The sequence below is a fragment of the Phocoena phocoena genome, chromosome 2 (genome assembly GCF_963924675.1).
Source record: "Phocoena phocoena chromosome 2, mPhoPho1.1, whole genome shotgun sequence".
NCBI classification, from domain to species: Eukaryota; Metazoa; Chordata; class Mammalia; order Artiodactyla; family Phocoenidae; genus Phocoena; species Phocoena phocoena.
The window spans coordinates 145,598,752-145,620,381 of NC_089220.1; the positions used below are offsets into that span (position 1 = coordinate 145,598,752).

At 47.1% G+C, this 21,630-nt stretch overlaps 1 protein-coding gene across 2 annotated transcripts in view; it reads right to left on the reverse strand.

Moving 5' to 3' along the window:
• The window catches only part of ENTREP2 (endosomal transmembrane epsin interactor 2), a 359,231-nt gene that overhangs the window by 40,181 nt on the left and 297,420 nt on the right, over positions 1–21,630 (reverse strand). The window lies entirely within an intron of this gene.

Below are 21,630 nucleotides of genomic sequence, written 5' to 3' on the forward strand. Positions count from 1 at the left end.
CTTTCGACACTATGTTGTATGCTTATTGGAAAGCCATTTAGAATCTTTTTTTGTGTTAAAACAGTCCTGTCATCTACAAGCCTGAATGCTAAGGTCTAGAAACCAGTACTGACCACGGTGGACAAGGTCCTCGAGGGTGGCTGTGGGGCACATTTCCGTGAACCTCAGTTGACTTCAATTACTGGGCTTCATGTCCTACTGCAAAATAAATTCCCCAGGACATAAAGAGCAGAAACAACCCCTAATGTACCTCTTTTGCCTAGGAATTGAGGGCCAGTTAGATTTGAGCCTGCTTAAAGGAAAATCTCAGCCTTGAAGGAATCAGTTAGTTGACAGGATAAATCCACACAGTCACAAGGCTATCGATTTAGCTTTGATTATGCAAGACAGTCACTGTTAGAGTCCTCTCTCTGGGTAAGCGCCGTATTAATCCAGCATCCACTTGGCACCACTGTCCTTTAAGGCCAGGAAGGACAGCTGCACGGTCATCAGGGCATCTGGAGGGGGTGCATCTGAACAGAGGGAGGTCAGCCAGCGAGGACGCTGTGGGAAAGGAGGACCCAGACTGCAGTAACTGTCCAGGGGTCCAGACCCCCTGAGGAGGGGCACGGGGGTCTCACCTGGCACAGGCCAGCAGGGATGGATGCAGAGATACATCCGTCTCTGGAGTAGGAGCCCCATTCCCGAGGCTTGGCGAGCAGAGCCTGGGGCGACGGGAGGATGGGGCGGGGAGGGCGGGGGGGACCAGAGAGCATCACAGGAACACAGACTCCTATTCTTGCTCCACAGCGATGCCATCCATGCCGTTGGTGAAGCCAAAATCCTAGCGTCACCCTTGGTTCCACAGGTTCTGCACACCCCATGTCCAAGCCCTCCGTGGCATCTGTCAGTGCAGCTGCCAAGCTCACCTGGAATCTGTCCTCTGCCCCGGCCGCGCCTGTCTGCCCTGGACTGGGCGGTGGCCTCCCCAGTCCCCAGTGGCCACTCCTGCCCGTTGGCAGTGCACGCTCCAAGAGCTGCAGGGTCCCTTCTTCCTCCCAGCTTATTGGGATGTCCACGCAGCTGATCAGATCTCCGCTCCTTCCCTGGCCTTCCGCTCCCTCCCGCCCCCTTCCTGCCTCGCCACTAGGGCAGTGCTCTCCCGTTCTCTCTAAGCACCAGCTCCACCTCGTCCAGCTCTGGCCCTGGGGACACTGGCCTGCCTCTCTAAGTTCCAGCTCCCAGGCTTGGGCAAGTGGCCGGGAAGGTGGCAGAGCAGGAGGGTCCAGGAGAATGCTGGATGCCAGGACTGCTGTAGACCAACTGAGCTCGTCAGCAGGCACCAACCCTGTTCAGTCCCTCAGCCTCTACATGACCATGATAGAAGATGGCACTGAAGCCCCCCGCCCCCAAATCTCCCTGATCTTCTTTCCATCACTTCCTGTTCATACCACACAAAAGATCCATGGACTGGAAGCCTCCAGCCCCGCTCTCTTCCTGCTGGGTGTGTGGCTTTGAGAGTCTTCTCATTGTTCTGTGGCCTGACTGTTTCATCTGTGAGGTGTGGACTGGCCCAGATTTGAAACTGAAGTAGGTCAACTCCTAGGGGTTGGCAAAGGGAACCCGCCTGGGAGAGCTTCTGCCAGGCGTGTGCAAAGCTGAATGTAAAGTTCAATTAGCTCACTATGGGGGGTTCTGGAATGCAGAGGAGGAAGTTACCAGCCTCAGAGAAGGTTGGGTACCATTCATTTTGCTGTCTTCTGTGACTGGTTATCACGTTTGCCTTTATTTCAGTCAATTCAGGAATGCACCCATAATGTTCATTTCTGGGGACAAACACGACCAAAATGAGTAAGTTATTTATCTATAAACATTATGAAGCATTTTCAGGTATTTAACAGTTGTAATAACTACCTGTATTTATATTAATTGCTTTCAAATGTTAACTACATTTTTAATTGCTTTAAAATAGGTCTTAGAATCTCTTTTCTTAGCAAGTACACAACTGATTATAGCTACTTATAAGTGAAAACTCTACAGTTAAAATTACTCTCTTGGGGGCTTCCCTGGTGACGCAGTGGTTAAGAATCCACCTGCCAACGCAGGGGACACGGGTTCGACCCCTGATCCAGGAAGATCCCACATGCCTCGGAGCAACTAAGCCTCTGTACCACAACTACTGAGTCTGCGCTCTACAGCCCGCGATCCACAACTACTGAGCTCGCGTGCCGCAACTACTCAAGCCCACGAGCCTAGAGCCTGTGCGGCGCAACAAGAGAAGCCACCACAATGAGAAGCCTTCGCACTGCAACGAAGACCAGCCCCCGCTCGCCTCAACCAGAGAAAAGCCTGCGTGCAGCAACAAAGACCCAATGCAGCCAAAATAAAATAATAAAATAAATAAATTTATTAAAAAAGTAAAAGCAAAGTAACTTTAATAATATACTTTTTAAAAAATTACTCTCTTGATAGCCAAAAGAAAAGAAAATCCTGCTCTTTCATTTTGATGAATGTGGGAATATTTAAGATTCAAGAAAATGTAGTAGACCTTATTTTAAGCATTATTTTGAAAGATAAGACAATATCAACCCTGGAAGAAAAATGTGCAAATGAGGGGCTTGTTCATTGCTATTTCCTAAATGAAAGACACCTGCAGGTCTGACCGGCTTACAGGCACTGGCCCTGAGTTTCAGGACATGCCCTCATCACTAGGTGATGCCCCTGGGTCACATCACTTGCAAGTCAGTGTTGATTTCGTACCATCTTTTTCCATGTACCAAAGGACAGTTTGCTCCTTGCGTGACAGAATGGAACTGAAGGTAACTTCACTGGTGTTTCACTCAGCTGGCAAGAAAGGGACAAATTCCCCTTTCCTGGGAGTCTGTCAAAACTAGAAACACCTAATACAGGAGCCACAAAACTTCATCACCACCTTGTAAAGCAAGACCTTCCTTTCAGACTGGTTCACAGGCAGAACACATACCACGCTGCAGCCCTTCACCTGGCCTGCGGATAAAGGGAATGTATGCCTCCTAAAAGTTCTGTTCAAGGAACTAATTCCTCCTCACATATGTAATACATGAATTTGTGGTTCATCGATTTTCTAAGAATTTTTTTTAAAGACAGTGAACATAGTTTAATTTTGGTGATTCAGAAGGTAACCGTTTTCTCGCTGGGCTTAAGCTTGTTCCGAGCATGTGTGTCCACTGCCCTGTGGCTAAGCCGTGGTCCTGGGAAGCATGCCTACGTGTCCACTGCAGATGGCAGTGGGAGCTGGGCCATGAAGCCCGCTCCACCATTATGACCTGCGTGACCTTGGGAAGCGGTCTCATTTCACGGTGCCTCAGTGTCCTCATCTGTAAAATGGGAATGATGGTATCTACCTCTCACAGGGTTGTGAAAGTGAAATTAGTTCACAGATGTGAAGGGCTCAGAGCAATGCTCAGCACACAGCGAGGTTCGATAAACATCACCTACGGTCATGATGTATGGCCAGTCACCTGAGGACCTCCATCTGCTCAAAAACACCAGAGAATGAATTCAGCAGAGGACTTTTAGGCCTTATCCACGAATGCTTAAGGAAAATAGCCCCAGGAATGATTAGATGACCAGAATGCCCTTTTGTGGTCTAAACAAATTTTATATCATTGTTCCCACCGTTCAATTAATGGGAGAAAAGAATTCTGACGTCCGCCCTCCTTTTCCTACCCTGCTGTTTTTCTGCTTCCTGAAGGTTCTGTCCACCGCTGCTTGTTTTAACACCCCCTCCCTGCCAGAGGTTAAATGTGAGTGAAAGTGGTTTGATTAAAACCCAGGCAGAGGGTTTCCCTGGTGGCCCTGTGGTTGAGAGTCTGCCTGCCGATGCAGGGGACGTGGGTTCGTGCCCCGGTCCGGGAAGATCCCACATGTCGCGGAGCGGCTGGGCCCGTGAGCCATGGCCGCTGAGCCTACGCGTCTGGAGCCTGTGCTCCACAACAGGAGAGGCCACAACAGTGAGGGGCCCGCGTACCACAGAAAAAAAACAACCCAGGCAGATTAAGAATGAAGTCAAAAAGAATGAAGAGACACTCGTGGGAAATACCCATAGAAGTAATTTAAACAATCTTATTAGTCTTTCACCTCTGCGGGACTTGGATACTATTTACAGTAAGAAGTAACATCTCCAATCTGTAGTTAACTGATAATGGGACATTTCCTCATGCGGTCCAGACTAGACAATTTTCCTTCAATGCCCTCTAGGATCTGTTAAAAGAGAGATGGAGGCACATTGAAGTTTTCAAGAATTCTGAACATACAAATGTTTTTTGCTGTTGTTGTTATAAATTCATTTTATTTATTTATTTAGCTGCGTTGGGTCTTCGTTTCTGTGTGAGGGCTTTCTCTGCTTGTGGCAAGCAGGGGCCACTCTTCATCATGGTGCGCGGGCCTCTCACTGTCTCGGCCTCTCCTGCTGCGGAGCACAGGCTCCAGAGGCGCAGGCTCAGTAGCTGTGGCTCACGGGCCCAGTTGCTCCGCGGCATGTGGGATCTTCCCAGACCAGGGCTCAAACCCGTGTCCCCTGCATTGGCAGGCAGATTCTCAACCACTGCGCCACCAGGGAAGCCCCATACAAATGTTTGAATTGGGCAAAGCCACAGGTGGCTTCCACAGTAAGGACAGGTAAGAACAAAGAGCAGAGGTGATTATGACAGATAGTTAGGAGACCTGGTGATTAACAGGTGTCTGTAAAGGAGAAAAGACAGTCGCTCTGTGGTCTGAGTAGGGGCCAGCTGTTCCTGAAAAGGGCGGGCTGCAGGGGGTGTGGAATTGCTGGGAGCAGAGGGGCAATGAGAAAGAGCTCACTATGGATCCACTGAGTCTGAGAGGGCCGAGGCCCTCTGCATGGAGGCAGCTGCATGGTTCTGGACTGGTATTTTGGGCTTGGGGGTGGCCAGCATGGAGGTTGGGGGGAACAATTCCAGGGAGGCAGCTGAACTTGCCCAGGGAGGGTGTGTCAGAACCAGGCCCTAATCCTGGAGGAGGAAGATGAGTCTACAAAGAGGATCAAGATGGGGATGACGAGAGAGAAGGGAAACCCAAAGCAGCGGGTGTATAAATGGACAGATGCACCACCGCAGCAGAGGTTTCCACACACCTGTCCCAACACGTCCAGCAGACAGTCAGTGAGGATAGGGGTGAGCCACACCCCACGCCAAGGCATGTACCAGAAACTGTACTCACAAGATATGCGGGACTTTTACCAAAACTTGGTTACAAACAAATGCAAAGCAAGGGTCAGCAAACTAACACCAAAGATGCAGGCACATCAGGTTACCTGACCACAGTGCAGTTACATTTGCTATAAACGACAGAAAGACAACCAAGCAAACCCTCCCTACATCTGCAAATTCACAATACACTGAGAAATAACTCAGGGATGGAACGAGAAATCATAATGAAGGTGAGAGAATCCTTGGAACCAAATAAAACATGACCAGACATCAAAAGTATGCAGTTAGGGCTGGCGCAGTGGTTGAGAGTCCGCCTGCCGATGCAGGGGACACGGGTTTGTGCCCCGGTCCGGGAAGATCCCACATGCCGCGGAGCGGCAGGGCCCGTGAGCCATGGCCGCTGAGCCTGCGCGTCCGGAGCCTGTGCTCCGCAATGGGAGAGGCCACAACAGTGAGAGGTCCGCGTACCACAAAAAAATAGGCAATTCACTGATGAGAAACGTAAATGGCCAAGATGTTGATAATATATGACAAGTCGAGAAGAATCTATGTCAAGAAGTCTTGGCAAGGATGTGGCCGGAGCAAGGGCACCTCTTCCACTGGCAGTGAGAATGGGAGTCTGCATTACCCCTTCGTAGAGAAATGGGAAATGTTTTGCAAAAGGGCAGATGCACTTTCCTTTCATCCTGGCAAGTATGCCCACTGAGAAGATGGAGGACAAGAGCCCATGCTGAGGAGGGCGTGACTGTTCTTTCTAGTACTGTTGCAACAGTAAAAAATTGGAAACAACTTATATCCATTAACATGAGACAGATAAGCAAGTTGTGGAAAAGCTACATACATTCAAGCTACATACATATCCATGTGGCTCAACATCAAAGAGCATGATGGTGGGTGAAAATAGAAAACTGCTTATGGTACCGATTATGTTAAATTTTATGTAAAATTTTAGTGAATTATGCAAGCATGCAGGGGAAAGGCAAAATCAACCTCAGGATCGCGGCTGTCCCTGGACACCCTCTAATTTCAGACATAAGAGAGGGAGCCATGGCCGGGGTCTCAGTGGGGTCTTGCAAAAATATGGTTCTTGTTTTTTAAAAAGATAGAAGCAAACATTGTAAACATGATGAAACTGGACAAATATGGGTGGCATTTGCTACATTACTCTCAGACTTTCCAGTCTGTTGACCTGGTTCCTCTTGCAGGGTGGATAAGACAGGAGGTGAACGGGGCCAGGCCTGCCAAAGGCATTGCTGTTTGCACAGAAACGACCCTGAGCCTGTGGCCGCACCGTCCCGTGTCCTCCTACGTGGATCCCACTGGTGGTGGAGAAAGCATCAGATCTGGCATTCAAGATGGAAATCTGGGTCCACCACCAGTTACGAGACTGTAGCTCTGACACTGCATGTCCTGGAGTCATGTTCTCGCCTCTAAAGTGTCAATGATAAAGTCTGCCTCGCAGACCTCGCTGGGGCTGGGGTCATGGTGGGGAAAACAGCGTGATGGATCTAAAAGGCCCTGCACTTGGGGACCTAGAGATGATCCTTCTAAGTGAAGTAAGTCAGACAGAGGAAGACAAATATCATATGATATCACTTACATGTGGAATCTAAAAATATGATACAAATGAACTTATTTACAAAACAGAAACAGACACACAGACACAGAAAACAAATTTGTGGTCACCAAAGGGGAAAGGTGGGGGGAGGGATAGATTAGGAGTATAGGATTAGCATATACACACTACCGTATATAAAATAGATAAACAACAAGGACCTACTGCATAGCACAGGGAGCTATACTCAGTATCTTGTAATAACCTATAAGGGAAAAGAATCTGAAAAGGAATACAGATATATGTTTACATACTGAATCACTGTGCTGTACACCTGAAACCTACACAACATTGTAAATCAACTATACTTTGATTAAAAAATAAAAATGTAAATAAATAAATAAAAAGGCTGTGCAAAGTGGGTCACAAAGGATGGCTCCCAGAAAAGCCAAACTGGGGCCAAATGTAAAAGAACACTTAGGTATCACTCCTCTGCTAAGTCGTTTATCTCGCAATAATTCTGCTCCCTCAGCCGAAGGCTCTGTCCTGTGGTCCCTCTCATCTTGGGCATCTCCGTGAAGGCCTGGGGATATTAAGCCACTCCAAACGATTTTGCTCAGCTCTGCTATGATTATGTTATGCCTTCCTCAAGTTTCCATAACCAGTGCTTATTGATTTTTGAATCAAGTCAAATCCCTAAACGGATCTTTGAATTCCTGCACTGGCCCATCTCCATCTTTCTGGTCTTTGCTTTTATCCCTTTTTCAAACTGTCACTCATCTGTCACGAAGACGGTTAACAGCTTGAGGTATAATTGACGTATGACAAAATACACATATTTTAAGCACAGAATTTGATGAGTTTTGACACACGTATACACCTGTGTAGCCATCACCACAATCAAGCGAGTGAATCTATCCACGGCCCCCAGTCGCCTCTGGCTCCTTTGTTACACGTAGTTCTGTGCTCTCACTTTCTCTTCTGCTGGTTTTATGCATTCTTTCAAAAGGCCTCATCATTCAATTATTACTGAAAAATTTCCCATCCCACATGTTTTCCTCCTAATACCCTCCTCCTCCCAGCATCTCTCTGCTAATTTAGAGCCCGGAAAATAACTACATGCTTTAGAAATAACCTCTAATCTCCAGGAGTGGGCTCTGTGCTGTCTCTCCAGTCTGTGTATGGAAAGCAACAGCCTGCTATCTGCCTCCCCCTACCAAAAAGGCAACGGGACTCCTCCTGAAGGCCCTGGCTTTGTTTGGGGACTAGAGTGAAAATCAGGACTATTATTATTCATCCTGGGACCATCCCAGACCAGTGTGTTGCTGGCCCTCATCATAACCCTCCTCTCAGACCCTGACATCGAGACTGTGCTAGCCTCGTGGAGATCCTGCAGCCGAGGGGGGAGGGCCGTGGACCACCTCCTTGTGGGTCCTTATCTGAATGTGCCGAAGACTGCGGGTCCTCGTGTGAGGGGGGTCCGCCCGTGTGGCCAGCACCAGGCCCTGCAGGCCCCCCAGGAAGCTGCCTTTCACTGGCTACATCACAGCACGTCCCCTGGTGATGGCTTTAGGGTGTCCACTTGGAGAGGGTCCAGGGCAGCAGTCTGGGAGGAAGCTGTGTTTGCACAGCGTGTTGCCTTAGACCTTAAAAATGTCCACTGTCCATTTCAAATAATGAGAGGGTTCTTACCTATGCGATGACGGGGGTCTGTAGCACCCCTTTCCCAACTGGAATCCCCTTGGCACCATAATCGATCCCACAGCTGCCCCACCCGCCACCTTGACCCCCCCAGTCCCCAGGGCACACTCTCAAGGTACAGGATGGCTGCCAGTGACTTCCTAGAAGGCCTCATGCAGCTCACTCGGAAGCTGGGCCCCTCTTTCTTTACTCTGGTCTTACATGCAACATATATGGCAGAAGTTACAGAGGGTTCCAGAAAGGACTGGTTGGTACTCTTCCTTGACGTCCAATGCGATACAGGCTTTTCCCTACTGTGACTTGACTGGATTAAGGGAGGCCCACGTAGCTGGTAAAACATCACTTCTGGGTGCATCTGTGAGGGTGTCCTGGAAGGGACCAGCAGTTCAATCAGTAGATGGAGTAAAGGAGACACCCAGTGTGGGTGGGCATCACCCAATCTGCTGAGGGTCCTCGTAGAGCAAACACGCAGAGGAAGGGAAAATTTGTTCTCTCTGCTTGAGCTGGAAAGTCCTTCTCCTCCTGTCCTTGGACATTGTCACTGCTGGTTCCTGAGCTTTCAGACTCAGAACAGGACTTACATCCTATGTCCTCCCCAATTCTCAGGCCTTGGGACTTAGACTGAGTTATATAACCCGCTTTCCTGGTTCTCCAGCTCACGGACAACAGATCCTGGGGCTTCTGGGCCGCCATAAGCACATGAGCCAATTCCCATAATAAATCTCCCTCTCTCTCTGTATATATACACATTTTCTTTTTTGCAAGAGAGAGTTTATTAACGCATGCCATGCACATCGCATGCGACAAGCCTAAACCAGAAGTAACTAAAGATGGTGGCTCAGAATCCCAGCTTCTGTAGCGTCTTCAGCAAAGGACAATGAAGTCGTAGAGAAATGATAGGACAAAGGAGGGCAGTTTTAAGCTTCCAAAGTTGGCAAACAGTGTTGGGAAATATATGGAAGGAAAGTGATGGAGTAAGGTTTTTTAAAAAGAGGAATCTATTTCATGCAAGTTCTTTAGAGAAAGATACACTGAAAAGTCGAAAAACAATGACTTTTCGCTGGATACATTATTATGATGGCTTTTTACTAGGTGAAATGCTGAGAGGAAAACTGACTAATTCAATGGGAATTTATAGAAATACGTCATCCAACTGGTTATGCTGTCTTAGGCAAGATACTCAGCCTCCAAGACTCATTTTCCTAATAGCAAAATGAATGGTGAATTTCTTGCTAAATATTCCACAAACCCATTTTTATCTTTGGAGCACAAAGATTTTATGAAAATGGGTGCTGTTACCGTCTGAGATCACCAATCATACCCTTCGTGCTTTTCCACTGGAATCTAGAATAGATTGTGTTTTCCCATTGGAATCTGGAATAGGAGATGTATAGAGATATTTTCTGTTGGTTCTTTTTCCCTGGAAAACCCCAGCTAAGACAGCTTTTTTAGAGGTCTTCAGACATTTCAGTTAGGATCAGAGGTGTGTATATGGCCAAGCACTGTGCCATGTCACCCTGTAGCCAGAGCTGTGTGTGTGTTTGGTATCGCTCACCAAGAGAATCCAAATGTGTTTTCCTATCTTCCCACTTCCTCGGTTTCTTAGATGTCACCAATTCTTTTCTTAGAGCTAACCCACCCCATCACCTCTGCATACGTAACATTTTATTCATCACCCCACTCAGCAAAATAATGACCCTCCCTTAGGATTGAAAAATGCTTTTATAATTTAACACTTTAATTTCCTGTCACAGTGGAGCTAGTGCACTACCCTGTAATTGTCTGTTTCACTTGTGACTTTCCTCCGCCAGACCTGGAGGGCAGACTCTACATCTTTTATCTCTGGACATCCAATGTCCAACCCAGGCACAGAAGAGGTGCTCAAAACAGTGACTGACTGAATGAATTAAAAACCCTCACTGAGGGACTTCCCTGGTGGCAGCAGTGGTTAAGAATCCGCCTGCCAATGCAGGGGACATGGGTTCGAGCCCTGATCCAGGAAGATCCCACATGCCTCGGAGCAACTAAGCCCACGCGCCACAATTACTGAGCCTGCGCTCTAGAGCCCGTGAGCTACAATTACTGAGTCCACGTGCCACAACTACTGAGCCCACACACCACAGCTACTGAAACCCGCATGCCTAGAGCCTGTGCTCCGCAGCAAGAGAAGCCACTGCAACGAGAAGCCCGTGCACCACAATGAAAGAGTAGCTCCTGCTCACCGCAACTAGAGAAAAGCCCGCGCTCAGCGACGAAGACCCAACGCAGCCAAAAATAAATATTAATTAATTTATTACTTTTAATAAAAAGAATAGAAAACCATCAAAAACTTAAAAAAAGACCCTCACTGATTTCAGAGACAGTTCCAGAGTGTCGCCTGGGGCCCCACCCCTCTCTGTGAGCCACTGTGAGCCAAAGAGATTTGGTTCCTGCCCCTGTGGGGCTTACGGTCTGGATGGGGCATGCTTACAACCCGTGGCCACTGTCATGCGAAGATAAAGTACAAGGAGCTGTGGGAACTTAGGGTGAGGGTGCTGGTCTAGCCTGAGGGCTGGAGGAACGCTGACGGCCGAAGAATGAGGAAAAATGAGCCCATCGCAGTGGAGAGGAAGAGCCTTCCAGACACGGAGAGCTTCGTGTGCCAAGACCCCAGAGCACGGAGCATCCTGCATGTGTCCTGGAGGCTGAGGGGGCCAGGGCGGCTGTGGGAAGGGGACAGGCAAGAGTGTCACAAACTGAGGCCAGACAGACTCTGTGAGACATGCTCCGAGATGCAGGTCTTTGCCCTGAAAGCAAGTGCGACCTCATGGGATGTGCAGTGTTAATGTCAGGGTGAGGTGGTGGGACAGCGGCCAGGGAGGGTGGCAGGAAGGAGAGGGAGGTTGGGACCCCTCCGTGGTCCCACTGCAGGGGTGCTGGGATGACTAATTTTGTGTGTCAATTTGGCTGACCTGTGGTCCCAGGGATGTGGTCAAACATCATTCTGGATGTTTCTGTGAGTGTTTTTGGGTGAGCTTCACATTCATAGCAGTGACCCTGAGTAAAACAGAGTGTCTTCCAAATGGGGGTAGGGGTCATCCAACCAGGTGAAGGCCTGACCTCCCCCGAGGAGGAGGGATCCTGACGCAGAGATGGCCTTTGGACTTGAACTCAGCTCTTCCCTGATGTTCAGCCTGCTGCCCACCCTGCATATTCTGGACTTGTCAGCCTCGTAATCATGTCAGTCAATTCTTTAAATATCTCTCTCCCTCATATGTACACACAGACGTGCGCGCACACATACACACACACACACACACACACACACACACACGCGCGCATCTTATTGGTTCTGTTTCTCTGGAGAACCCTAATACAGGGGAGAAGATCTGAAATCGTCATTTTGGAGAGTTGAGGAGAGAGATGGGCAGGGGAAGGCAGCACAGGTGCTGCACAGAGTGGAGCGCCAGGTGAGGCAGGTGCTTACGGTGTAAGGTGCTCAGCCACAGGCCTCACGACACAGCCCACTGGTCTTGCTGGGTGCAGATGAGGAGGGAATGTGGACAGTTTGGTTCATCCAGGGAGTGGGCGCCAGCAGAGAGGGGCTAGGAACAGAGTGGTGGGGCTTTTGGACACTGGTCCATGTGTCCTTGAAGGCATGGATCTGGCCCCTGGGCAGGGAGAAGGATGGACTCGCATGGTGGAGTCTGGCTGAGGCTGGGGAGAAGGCCTGGGATGGAGGAGGCCGGACAAGAAGGCGAAGGCTACAGGAGCCAAGGCTGGGGCCATGAGCTGGATCGTCCCGCCAGGCCATCCTGGAGGTGGCAGGGCTCAGGGAAACGATCTTGGAGTGTGTGGTGGTGTTCGTGTGGAGGACATGGGATCTAGAGACTTGGGGTTAAGAGAGGGAGATGCCAGAGCTCTGCAGGGACCAGCGCCCGGAATGCTGTGGCTCTTCCCTGCAAAGAGGAGGAGACGGGGATAAAACCGCCTGGCGGAGGGAGAAAGGCGAGGTGCTGGCCCCACAGGAAGTGCCCTTATCCCGAGCAGAGCAGTGAGTGGCCCGTCCTGGGCCTGCCTGCTCCACACCTGACCCTTCGTGTAGCCCACACACCCATCCTGGGGGGCGGGCAGTGCTGAGGGACTGCGAGAGGCAACCAGCCCAACGAGGCTGCCCGCACAGGGACTGCTACAAATACATCCCTAGAAATACTTCTGTGTCAACATCTGAGTCTCCTGGACCTGGTTTTAACTGAGCAGGTACAGATAAGTCGCAGGCCTCTTGGGTGGAACCTCTGTTCTGTAGGATTATTCTAAATATGCCATACAGACTTGGGGCTGCAGACATCCCACAAGACTCAGTATCCCAACCACACAGGGGAAAGCAATGCCACCAAAATCAGAGGGTGGGCAGGCAGGCTTTCGGTGGCTTTGGGAACCAAGGGCAGAGATGCCATTCAGGAATGTGGTCGGCATCCCCACCCTATCATGGGGACGAGATGGGGGGAAGCCTTGCCAGAGATAAATTGTGCTCGATCTCTCTGCACATTCCCTTCCAGGGACCCCGTGACTGCTAAGTGGGAGATCGGGAATTTCACATCCTTCTCATCTCTGTCTGGATTCCACTTGGCCAGAGGGACCCGTTAGCCACCCCCTTGGGGATCCAGGGGTGAGAAGAAAGCTGTATAGAGATATGACCGTCTGTCTTGCTCTGTGTAGCTGCCCACTTCAGAAAATGGGAAGGTCCCTTCTAGCAGGGTGTGTGTGTGTGTGTGTGTGTGTGTGTGTGTGTGTGTTTATTGTTTCACACTGCCAGTCAATGCTGTGAGTTTTGTCACAAAATATTAGTGTTCGCTTATTCTCAGAACCATTTTTACTTCTTCAGCATGGTTAAAAACTTACTCAAGATTAAATGATTTTTTCAGGTCCCTAGGTTTTTAGGAAATTGTCTTGCTGGGATTTTTTTCCCTTTAACTCCCTTAGAGACAAAGAAAAGGATCTTCAAGACAAGATAAGGAAGCATATAAACTCAATAACTGATTGCTTTCTTGGGAAGCTTTTATCTCCTTGTCCATTGATAAAAGTTTCTTTAGGTAATTTGCTTTACTACAGCTCAATAAATTAAACCAGGTACTTGAAGCAAACTACCGAACGAAAAAAGATCTTTAACTCTGTTTTGAATTAGAATTACATCATTATAATAAAACCATAATGATATTCTGGGATATAGCAAAGAATGAAAGTTGGGATGGATATAATATCAACACATGACGAAGCATATTCCATCAGCTAACAATTCCAATTTGTGTAATCTTTTAAAAATTCTATTAATACTGATCAGAAAATATGTCACAATCTTGTGCTGGGTTTGACCTGGCAAAGACAACCATTCAACTACCAAAACATCTTTTTATCATTTATTTTGTCAATCTTCCAAAAGCCTAGACATTATCTTATCAGGAAAGCGGACCTCCTTTGGTCGCAATTCCCACCACGGTCCAGTGCTTTGGGAAGGCAGATGCTGAAATCCTAATCTTGAGGCCACCCTCTTTACGGACTTCATAATGGGATGCCCCCCAGCCAGGTCCCATCATCAGGGAGCAGGCACCTGAGTCTTGGAGAACTCAGACTCTCCAGGGAGACCTGCCCATTAGCAGACTCGCTCAGGGACCCAGGAGGAGCCATCTGACCCCCTCTGGGCTGCTGCCTGCTCAGCCACAGGATGGGCAACAGGATGCCCCATCCGTCCAGTTCTACAATTCTGAGGATCGCTGCACTGCACGACGGAGCTCTGGGTCCCCTCTATGTCCTTTGCCCTTTCCCCCGCCCTCACCCTGTCAGGGTGGAGCAGCAAACCTGGGCATGGCAGGAGGCATTATGTTTGAGAGATGCTGGTCTGCCCCCAGGATCCAGGATTCGATGTGGCTGGGGAAAGCTGAAAAGAGATCCAGGGAAGAGGGCTCAGAGCCCCCAAACACCCGAAAATAATCTGAGGGACAAGTGAGGCAGCATCCCCACCATCTTCTGGGTTCCAGTTAGACTCCGTATCAGCCAGGAAGAAGACCAGTTTCTGCTTGTTTTCCCTGACGGTGGATTATGCCTGCACAACCTTCCAGATATCGGGAGTGGTGGGGGGGAGGGTGGTGTGAAGGTCAGGAAGAAATCAGACCAATCTCACTAAGTCACCATCAGTTAATTCAAACACACCTCAAATCCAAAGAGTGTTGATTCCCAAACCAATTATACGGGATTTCCTGGGCACAAACTCAGTTCATTAGATACAAAGTATGAATAATCCATCATCTAATATGGAAATTTAAGGCAGGGAACATCACTAATCAGATAACTAGAGCCTCAAGTCAGACTATTAAAGGACCAACAAACCCACTCTAATTGCTGATCAAAACAGCAGGCAAGGGAAACTAATCAAAGTGACATGCCCGTTCGTGCCTTTCCTCTGGCTCCCAAGGAAATGTGCTCCACGGAGGGGCAGGCCTGCCCTTCCCCACGTGCCTCCTGCCACCCCAATGCGTTCCGAGAGTTTCAACATGGAGAAGCCACCCCAGGTCCCTTCACAGCGGGTGAGTCACCGAGCACAACCTGGCTTACATGACTTTAAGCGTAATGAGCATATTTAAAACGACTGCACAACGCACACTACTGTGTATAAAATAGATAAACAACACGCTCTACTGCACGGCACAGGGAGCTGTAGTCAATATCCTGTAATAAACCATAATGGAAAAGAACATGAAAAAGAAGATACATATATGTACAACCGAATCACTCTGCTGTACGGCAGAAATTAACATAACATTGGAAACCAAGTATACGTCAATTAAAAAAAAGAGTGCACGGCTAATTACAAGAAAACTAGAGAATGTGGTACTTGGATCTACATGAATCTCAGAGGAAGAAGTACCTATATTTATGAAGAGGAAATACAAAACCTTAATTACGCTAAAGCCTATTTAAATAGAGCACGATGCTTGATAGGGGTTAGGACTTGCCTCTAGTGCTTTGAAGTATCCATGGACCTCAGAAAAGATCTAAGAAAGGGATAAAATACATGGAAACTTCCCCCCACCCCCGTGTAATTAACTAGCTACAGACATCCTTGGGGGAAGGCTGGGACCAAACTGAGAAGGTGGCCGCTCAGTCTAAGATCTAAAAGTAGAGACACAAAGGCTCAAGGAATAAACGACAAAGAAACAGACTGAGAGGTGAGCTGCCCAAACCTGAGATCAAGTCGGAAGCAGAGCACAAAGATAACAGTCACTGCAGAGAACAAGGCGAGGGGGAGAGGCTTTAGGAAAATGGAGCAAAGTGAGGTGGAAAAGAAAGAGTTGTAAAAACTAGAGAAAAAAGTGATAGTGATGAAAGGTCAGAGTGGTCCAAGGAAGGCACAGTTACCCTCAAACTAAGAGAACAGAAAAAAAAATTAAAATGCATAGTTCAAGAAAGTTTTTCTGAAATAAAGCAAGATGCAAACTCACAGGCTGAAAGGTGCACTGTGGACCATGGAAATTTGAGAAGGACTGATCAGTGTCAAGACATATCATAGTGAAATTAATGGACTTGATCATTTAAAAACACCATTGACATAGGACCGAAACCATGTTGCCTTGTATCGGACAGGCTGGGCTAGGTTACGCTGCGGTAACAAACATCCCCCAAGTCTCAGTGGGTTAAGACAACAGAGGTTTATTTCTCATTCATGCCATGTGTCCATTGTGGGTACTTGTGGGTGAGTTATGGGGTCTCTGCCCATGGTAGGGACCCAGGCTGATGGTGCAGCCACCACTTATGATTTGCCAGTTACTGTGCTAGAGGGAAAGAGAGCCCCGGAGAATCTCACACCACAGGTACACACTCGGCCTTGGAAAAGTGATCCATGTACGTTCCACTCACGTGGCTCCAGGCACCCAAAAGGGCACTAGGACTAGGTCTAGGGGAACTTGGAGAGTTAAAAATATTTTTAAACAACACTGATGACTACCACATACTAAAAAAGGAGAGAGCATTATGCTGATATAAGATCTTTCTCTACAGCAATATTCGATGTCAAAAGAGAATGAGGGGGTAAATGTGCTCCTCAAAAATTCTATACCAGGGAGGTCATTATGGATAATACCTCCCAGTTCTGCTTAGGATGCAGACAGCTAAAAAGAGCATTCACCCCACCATTACAAAAAAAATAAGACACTGGACACTCTGCAAATTCACATCTTAAGTTGATCCCATCTGACAGCTGAGGTCGCAGGGCAACCAGCTAATCCAAATGCCAAGGAGAGACAGACACCTCTACGGAGAGATAGGAGGACGTGCTTACCTGGGGCCGATGCTGTCAAACAAGTTCTAGTGGAAAAGGTGGACCAGAGCATATAGGGAACTTAGCAGAGAGATGGAAGCTACACGTAAGAATCAAATGGAAATGTTAGAAATGAAAAGCACAGTCACAGAAACCACAGGGTCACCAGAAGACTGGACAGAGCTGAGGAAAGACTTACCATGTGGGGTTGATTTTGGGGAATGCAAGGCTGGTTCACCATTCAAAGAAAGACAAATATCATATGATATTGCTTATATGTGGAATCTATAAAAAACGATACAGATGAACTCATATGCAAAAGAGAAATAAACTCACAGACATAGAAAGCAAACTTATGATTACCAAAAGGGAAGAGGGGGAGGGATAAATTAGAAGTTTGGGATTAACATATACACACTACTCTACATAAAATAGATAACCAACAAGGTCCTACTGTATAGCACAGGGGGCTATACTTAATATCTTGTAATAACCTATAATGGAAAATAATCTGAAAAAGAATAGATATAGATGTATGTATAAGTAAGTCACTTTGCTGTACACCTGAAACTAACATAACATTGTAAATCAACTATACTTCAATAAAAAAAAACCAACGTGATTCACCGCATTAGTAGAATAAAGAAGACAAAGTATATGAACATCTAAGTAGACGCAGAAGGTACTTTGACAAAACCAACATCCACCATGATAAAAACTCTCAGAAAACTAGAAATAGTAGGCAACTTCCACAACCAGATAGTGTACATCTATAAAAAACTCAGAGCTAACAACACACGTAATCCCTAGAATCAGGAACAAGGCAAGCATGTACGCTCTCACTACTTCTATCTGACACTGCTGGAGATTCTAGTCAGTGCAATAGGCAAGGAAGAAGAATCAGAGGCAACCAGATGGGAAAAGAAGATGTAAGATGGCATCTTTCTGGTAATCAATAGCACATGATTGCCTCCATAGAAAATCCAAAAGAATCTATAAAAGAGCTACTAGAACTAGTAGGTAAGTTTAGCAAATCACAGGATACAAGCTCAGTAACAAAAATCAAATTTCTATATATGAATGAACAAAAGACAATTTTAAAAAATTTAAGTACCATTAAAAGAGCACCTGTACACATTAATACTCTAAGCATACATATTATAAAATGTTATGCTCTATATACTAAAAACTACACAACACTGATGGAAAAAAAGAAACACTGATGAAATCAAAGAAGACCTAAATAAATGGAGAGCTAAACCATGAATATATCCGTTCTCTCCAAGTTGATGTATACATTCAGTGCGATCTCAATCAAAATTCCAGCAGGATTTCTGTAGAAATTGAAATGTTGATTCCACAATTTATATGGAAATACAAAGGAACTAGGATAACCAAGACAATTTTGGAAAACAAAAAACAAAGTTAGAGGACAGCAGTAAACAAACTCTTACTTCTAAGAGTCCCTTGTCTTCCTGATCTTGGATGAATCTCAGCTTCCCCCAGAGCCATTGCTCCCTTTCCAGGCCCTCGGCTGGAGGGCAGGGGCAGGCTGGTCACTCCTGCTCTTTTTCTAAATTTAATTTTTTATTTTATGCTGGAGTACAGTTGATTTATAATGCTGTGTTCGTTTCAGGTGTACAGCAAAGTGCTTCAGTTATACATATACATATATCCATTTGTTCTCAGATTCTTTTCCCATACAGGTTATTACAGAACATTGCGTAGGGTTCCCTGTGCTGTACAGTAGGTCCTTGTTGATTATCTATTTTATCTATTTTATGATTATTTTATATATATAATGTATATATGTTAATCCCAAAGTCCTAATTTATACCCCCCATCCCACATTTCCCCTTTGCTAACCATAGGTTTGTTTTCTATGTCTGTGAGTCTGTTTCTGTTTTGTAAAGAAGTTCAATTGTATCATATTTTTAATGATTACACATATAAGTGATATCATATGATACTTGTCTTCCTCTGTCTGACTTACTCCACTCAGTATGATAATCTCTAGGTCCATCCATGTTGCTGCAAATGGCATTATTTCATTCTTTTTTTATGGCTGAGTAATATTCTGTTGTATGTATGTACCACATCTTCTTTATCCATTCATGTATCAATGGACATTTAGGTTGCTTCCATGTCTTGGCTATTGTAAATAGTGCTGCTATGAACATAGGGGTGCATGTATCTTTTCAAATTATGGTTTTCTCCAGATATATGCCCTAGGAGTGGGATTGCTGGGTCATATGGTAGTTCTATTTTTAGTTATTTAAGGAACCTCCATACTGTTCTCCATAGTGGCTGCACCAATTTACATTCCCACCAGCAGTGTAGGTTCCCTTTTCTCCACACACTCTCCAGCACTTATTATGTATAGACTTTTTGATGATGGCCATTCTGACTGATATGAGGTGATACCTCATTGTAGTTTTGATTTGCATTTCTCTAATGATTAGTGATCTAATCTTTTCATGTGCTTTTTGGCCACCTGTATGTCTTCTTTGGAGAAATGTGTATTTAGATCTTCTGCCCAGTTTTTGATGGGGTTGTTTGTTTTTTGATATTGAGCTGCATGAGCTGTGTGTATATTTTGGAAATTAATCCCTTGTTGGTCGCTTCGTTTGCAAACTGCTGCTCTTTCCACCTCAGTCATAAATCCTACCTCCTCTGGGCCTCACGCCACCAGCACTACCTCTACTTACATTTTGGAAACAAATTCATTGAGAAGTTTGGTGCAGTCTTTCTTTTCCTTCAGCTCTTACCATTGTCCCAGGCAACGCGAACATCCGTGGGGATGAGCCATTCAACGAGGCTCCCAGCTTGGCTGGAACATCTTCAGTGTCCTTCACTCCATTCCATTCAAGCCACCCTATCCCTCATGGCCTTCTCATCAGGACACCAGAACAGTGGACGAGGGTGGACAGCAAGCTCCCCCAGGCCCGGCTGCATTCTTCGAGGGAGCGCTGTTGACCCCACACCATCCTCACTGTTCAAGCCAAGGTCACCTCCTCAGGGGCTGGAGGGGCCCCCTGAGTGCAGCGTTAGGAACTCCAGGCCTTGGGGGAGCAGGCCAGATACCTCCAATCCATCCACCGGGGAGAGGGGTGTGACCAGATCACTTCACCACATCTGCACACCCAGGCAGTCTGCAGCATTGCAAGATGCCCTGGGGGTGTGCCAGCTTCTTCTGGGGGGTAGGGGTTGCACTGTCATTATAACGACCTATTGTCTTGTGACGTTTTTCAAATACGGAAAGAAACGGTGCCCGGGCTGAGCCGAAGACTTAGGAGTAGGCAGAATGAGATCAGAGTGAGCATGGCCGACGCTGGTGGGATGACGCTGAGCATCCCCAGGAGCTATTAAGATAGAAGCCGTGGCCATACTCAACGTGAGACAGCAAGGAACACCTTGTGACCAAGAGGATGGGCCCTTGATTGCTGCCTTCTGGCTTCCTCCAACCCCCTGGATCTGTCACTCTGGTGGGCTGCTGGGACCAATGAGTGGGGACCACCCTCCCTGTGAAACAGGGAGGTGCTGGGGGCCTCAGGCACATCCTCTATCTCTGTAGCCACTGCTCGTTTGCCAGCCAGCTTCCCAGGGCACTGGAGTTCACAGGGAGTTCCCCAGACCTGCTGGCTCACCATTGCCAATATTTGAAATGACACCCATGGAGGACGAACCACAGGCCCCCGTTCCAGACGGCGACACTGCTCTCCATTCTCCCAGGTGCCAGCGTGGCTCTCTGGAGCCTCCAGATCCCCACACACTGCAACCCTTGCACACGTATGTACTACAGGGCTCCCTGTATACCGTAAATACCATTTTACCACCCACCAAGAGCTGCTTGGACCGTAGCTGCATCTTTCAAAAAATGTTTAGCAGTTCAGTTTCAGGGAAAAGAGAAGAATTGGGTTCATTGTTCATACACGTTTTTAAGCGGCCAATGTTAATTTTCAGGAGTAGGAAAAACTTGTAGGAAGAAAAAGAAAGAAGTGATATAAACAATTTTCCATGTCATTAAAGAGAAATCAGATGCTGTACATAAGAAGAGATTGCCATGGGAGACTATAAAATTTCTTGCTCCAAATATCTTTAAAAAGGCGAAATAAGTACCCACCTGTTCCCTGATGATGGAATAGCAAAAATGTTGGCTCAGCCATAAAAAAGAACAAAATAATGCCATTTGCAGCAACACGGATGGACCGAGAGATTATCATACTAAGTGAAATAAGTCAGAAAGACAAATATCATATGATATCACTTATATGTAGAATCTAAAATATGACACAGATGAACCTATCTACAAAACAGAAACAGATTCACAGGCATAGAGAACAGACTGGTGGTTGCCTAGGGGGAGGAGGGTGGGAGAGGGAAGGATTGGGAGATTGGGGTTATCAGAGGCGAACCCTAAACTCCCAATCCTTATATATACGATGGATAAACAACAAGGTCCTACTGTATAGCACAGAGAACTATATCCAATTTCCTGGGATAAACCATAATGGAAAAGAATACAGTAAAAGAATGTATGTATAACTGAGTCACTTTGCTGTACAGCAGTAATTAACACAACATTGTAAATCAACTATACTTCAGTTAAAAAAATGTTGGAGGGACTTCCCTGGTGGCACAGTGGTCGAGCATCCACCTGCCAGTGCAGGGGACACAGGTTCGAGCCCTGGTCCGGGAAGATCCCAGATGCCGTGGAGCAACTAAGCCCATGTGGCACAACTACTCAGCCTGAGCTCTAGAGCCCACACACCACAGCTACTGAGCCTGCGAGCCACAACCACTGAGCCCACGAGCCACAACTACTGAAGCCCGTGTGCCTAGAGCCCGAGCTCTGCAACAAGAGAAGCCACCACAGTGAGAAGCTCACGCACCGC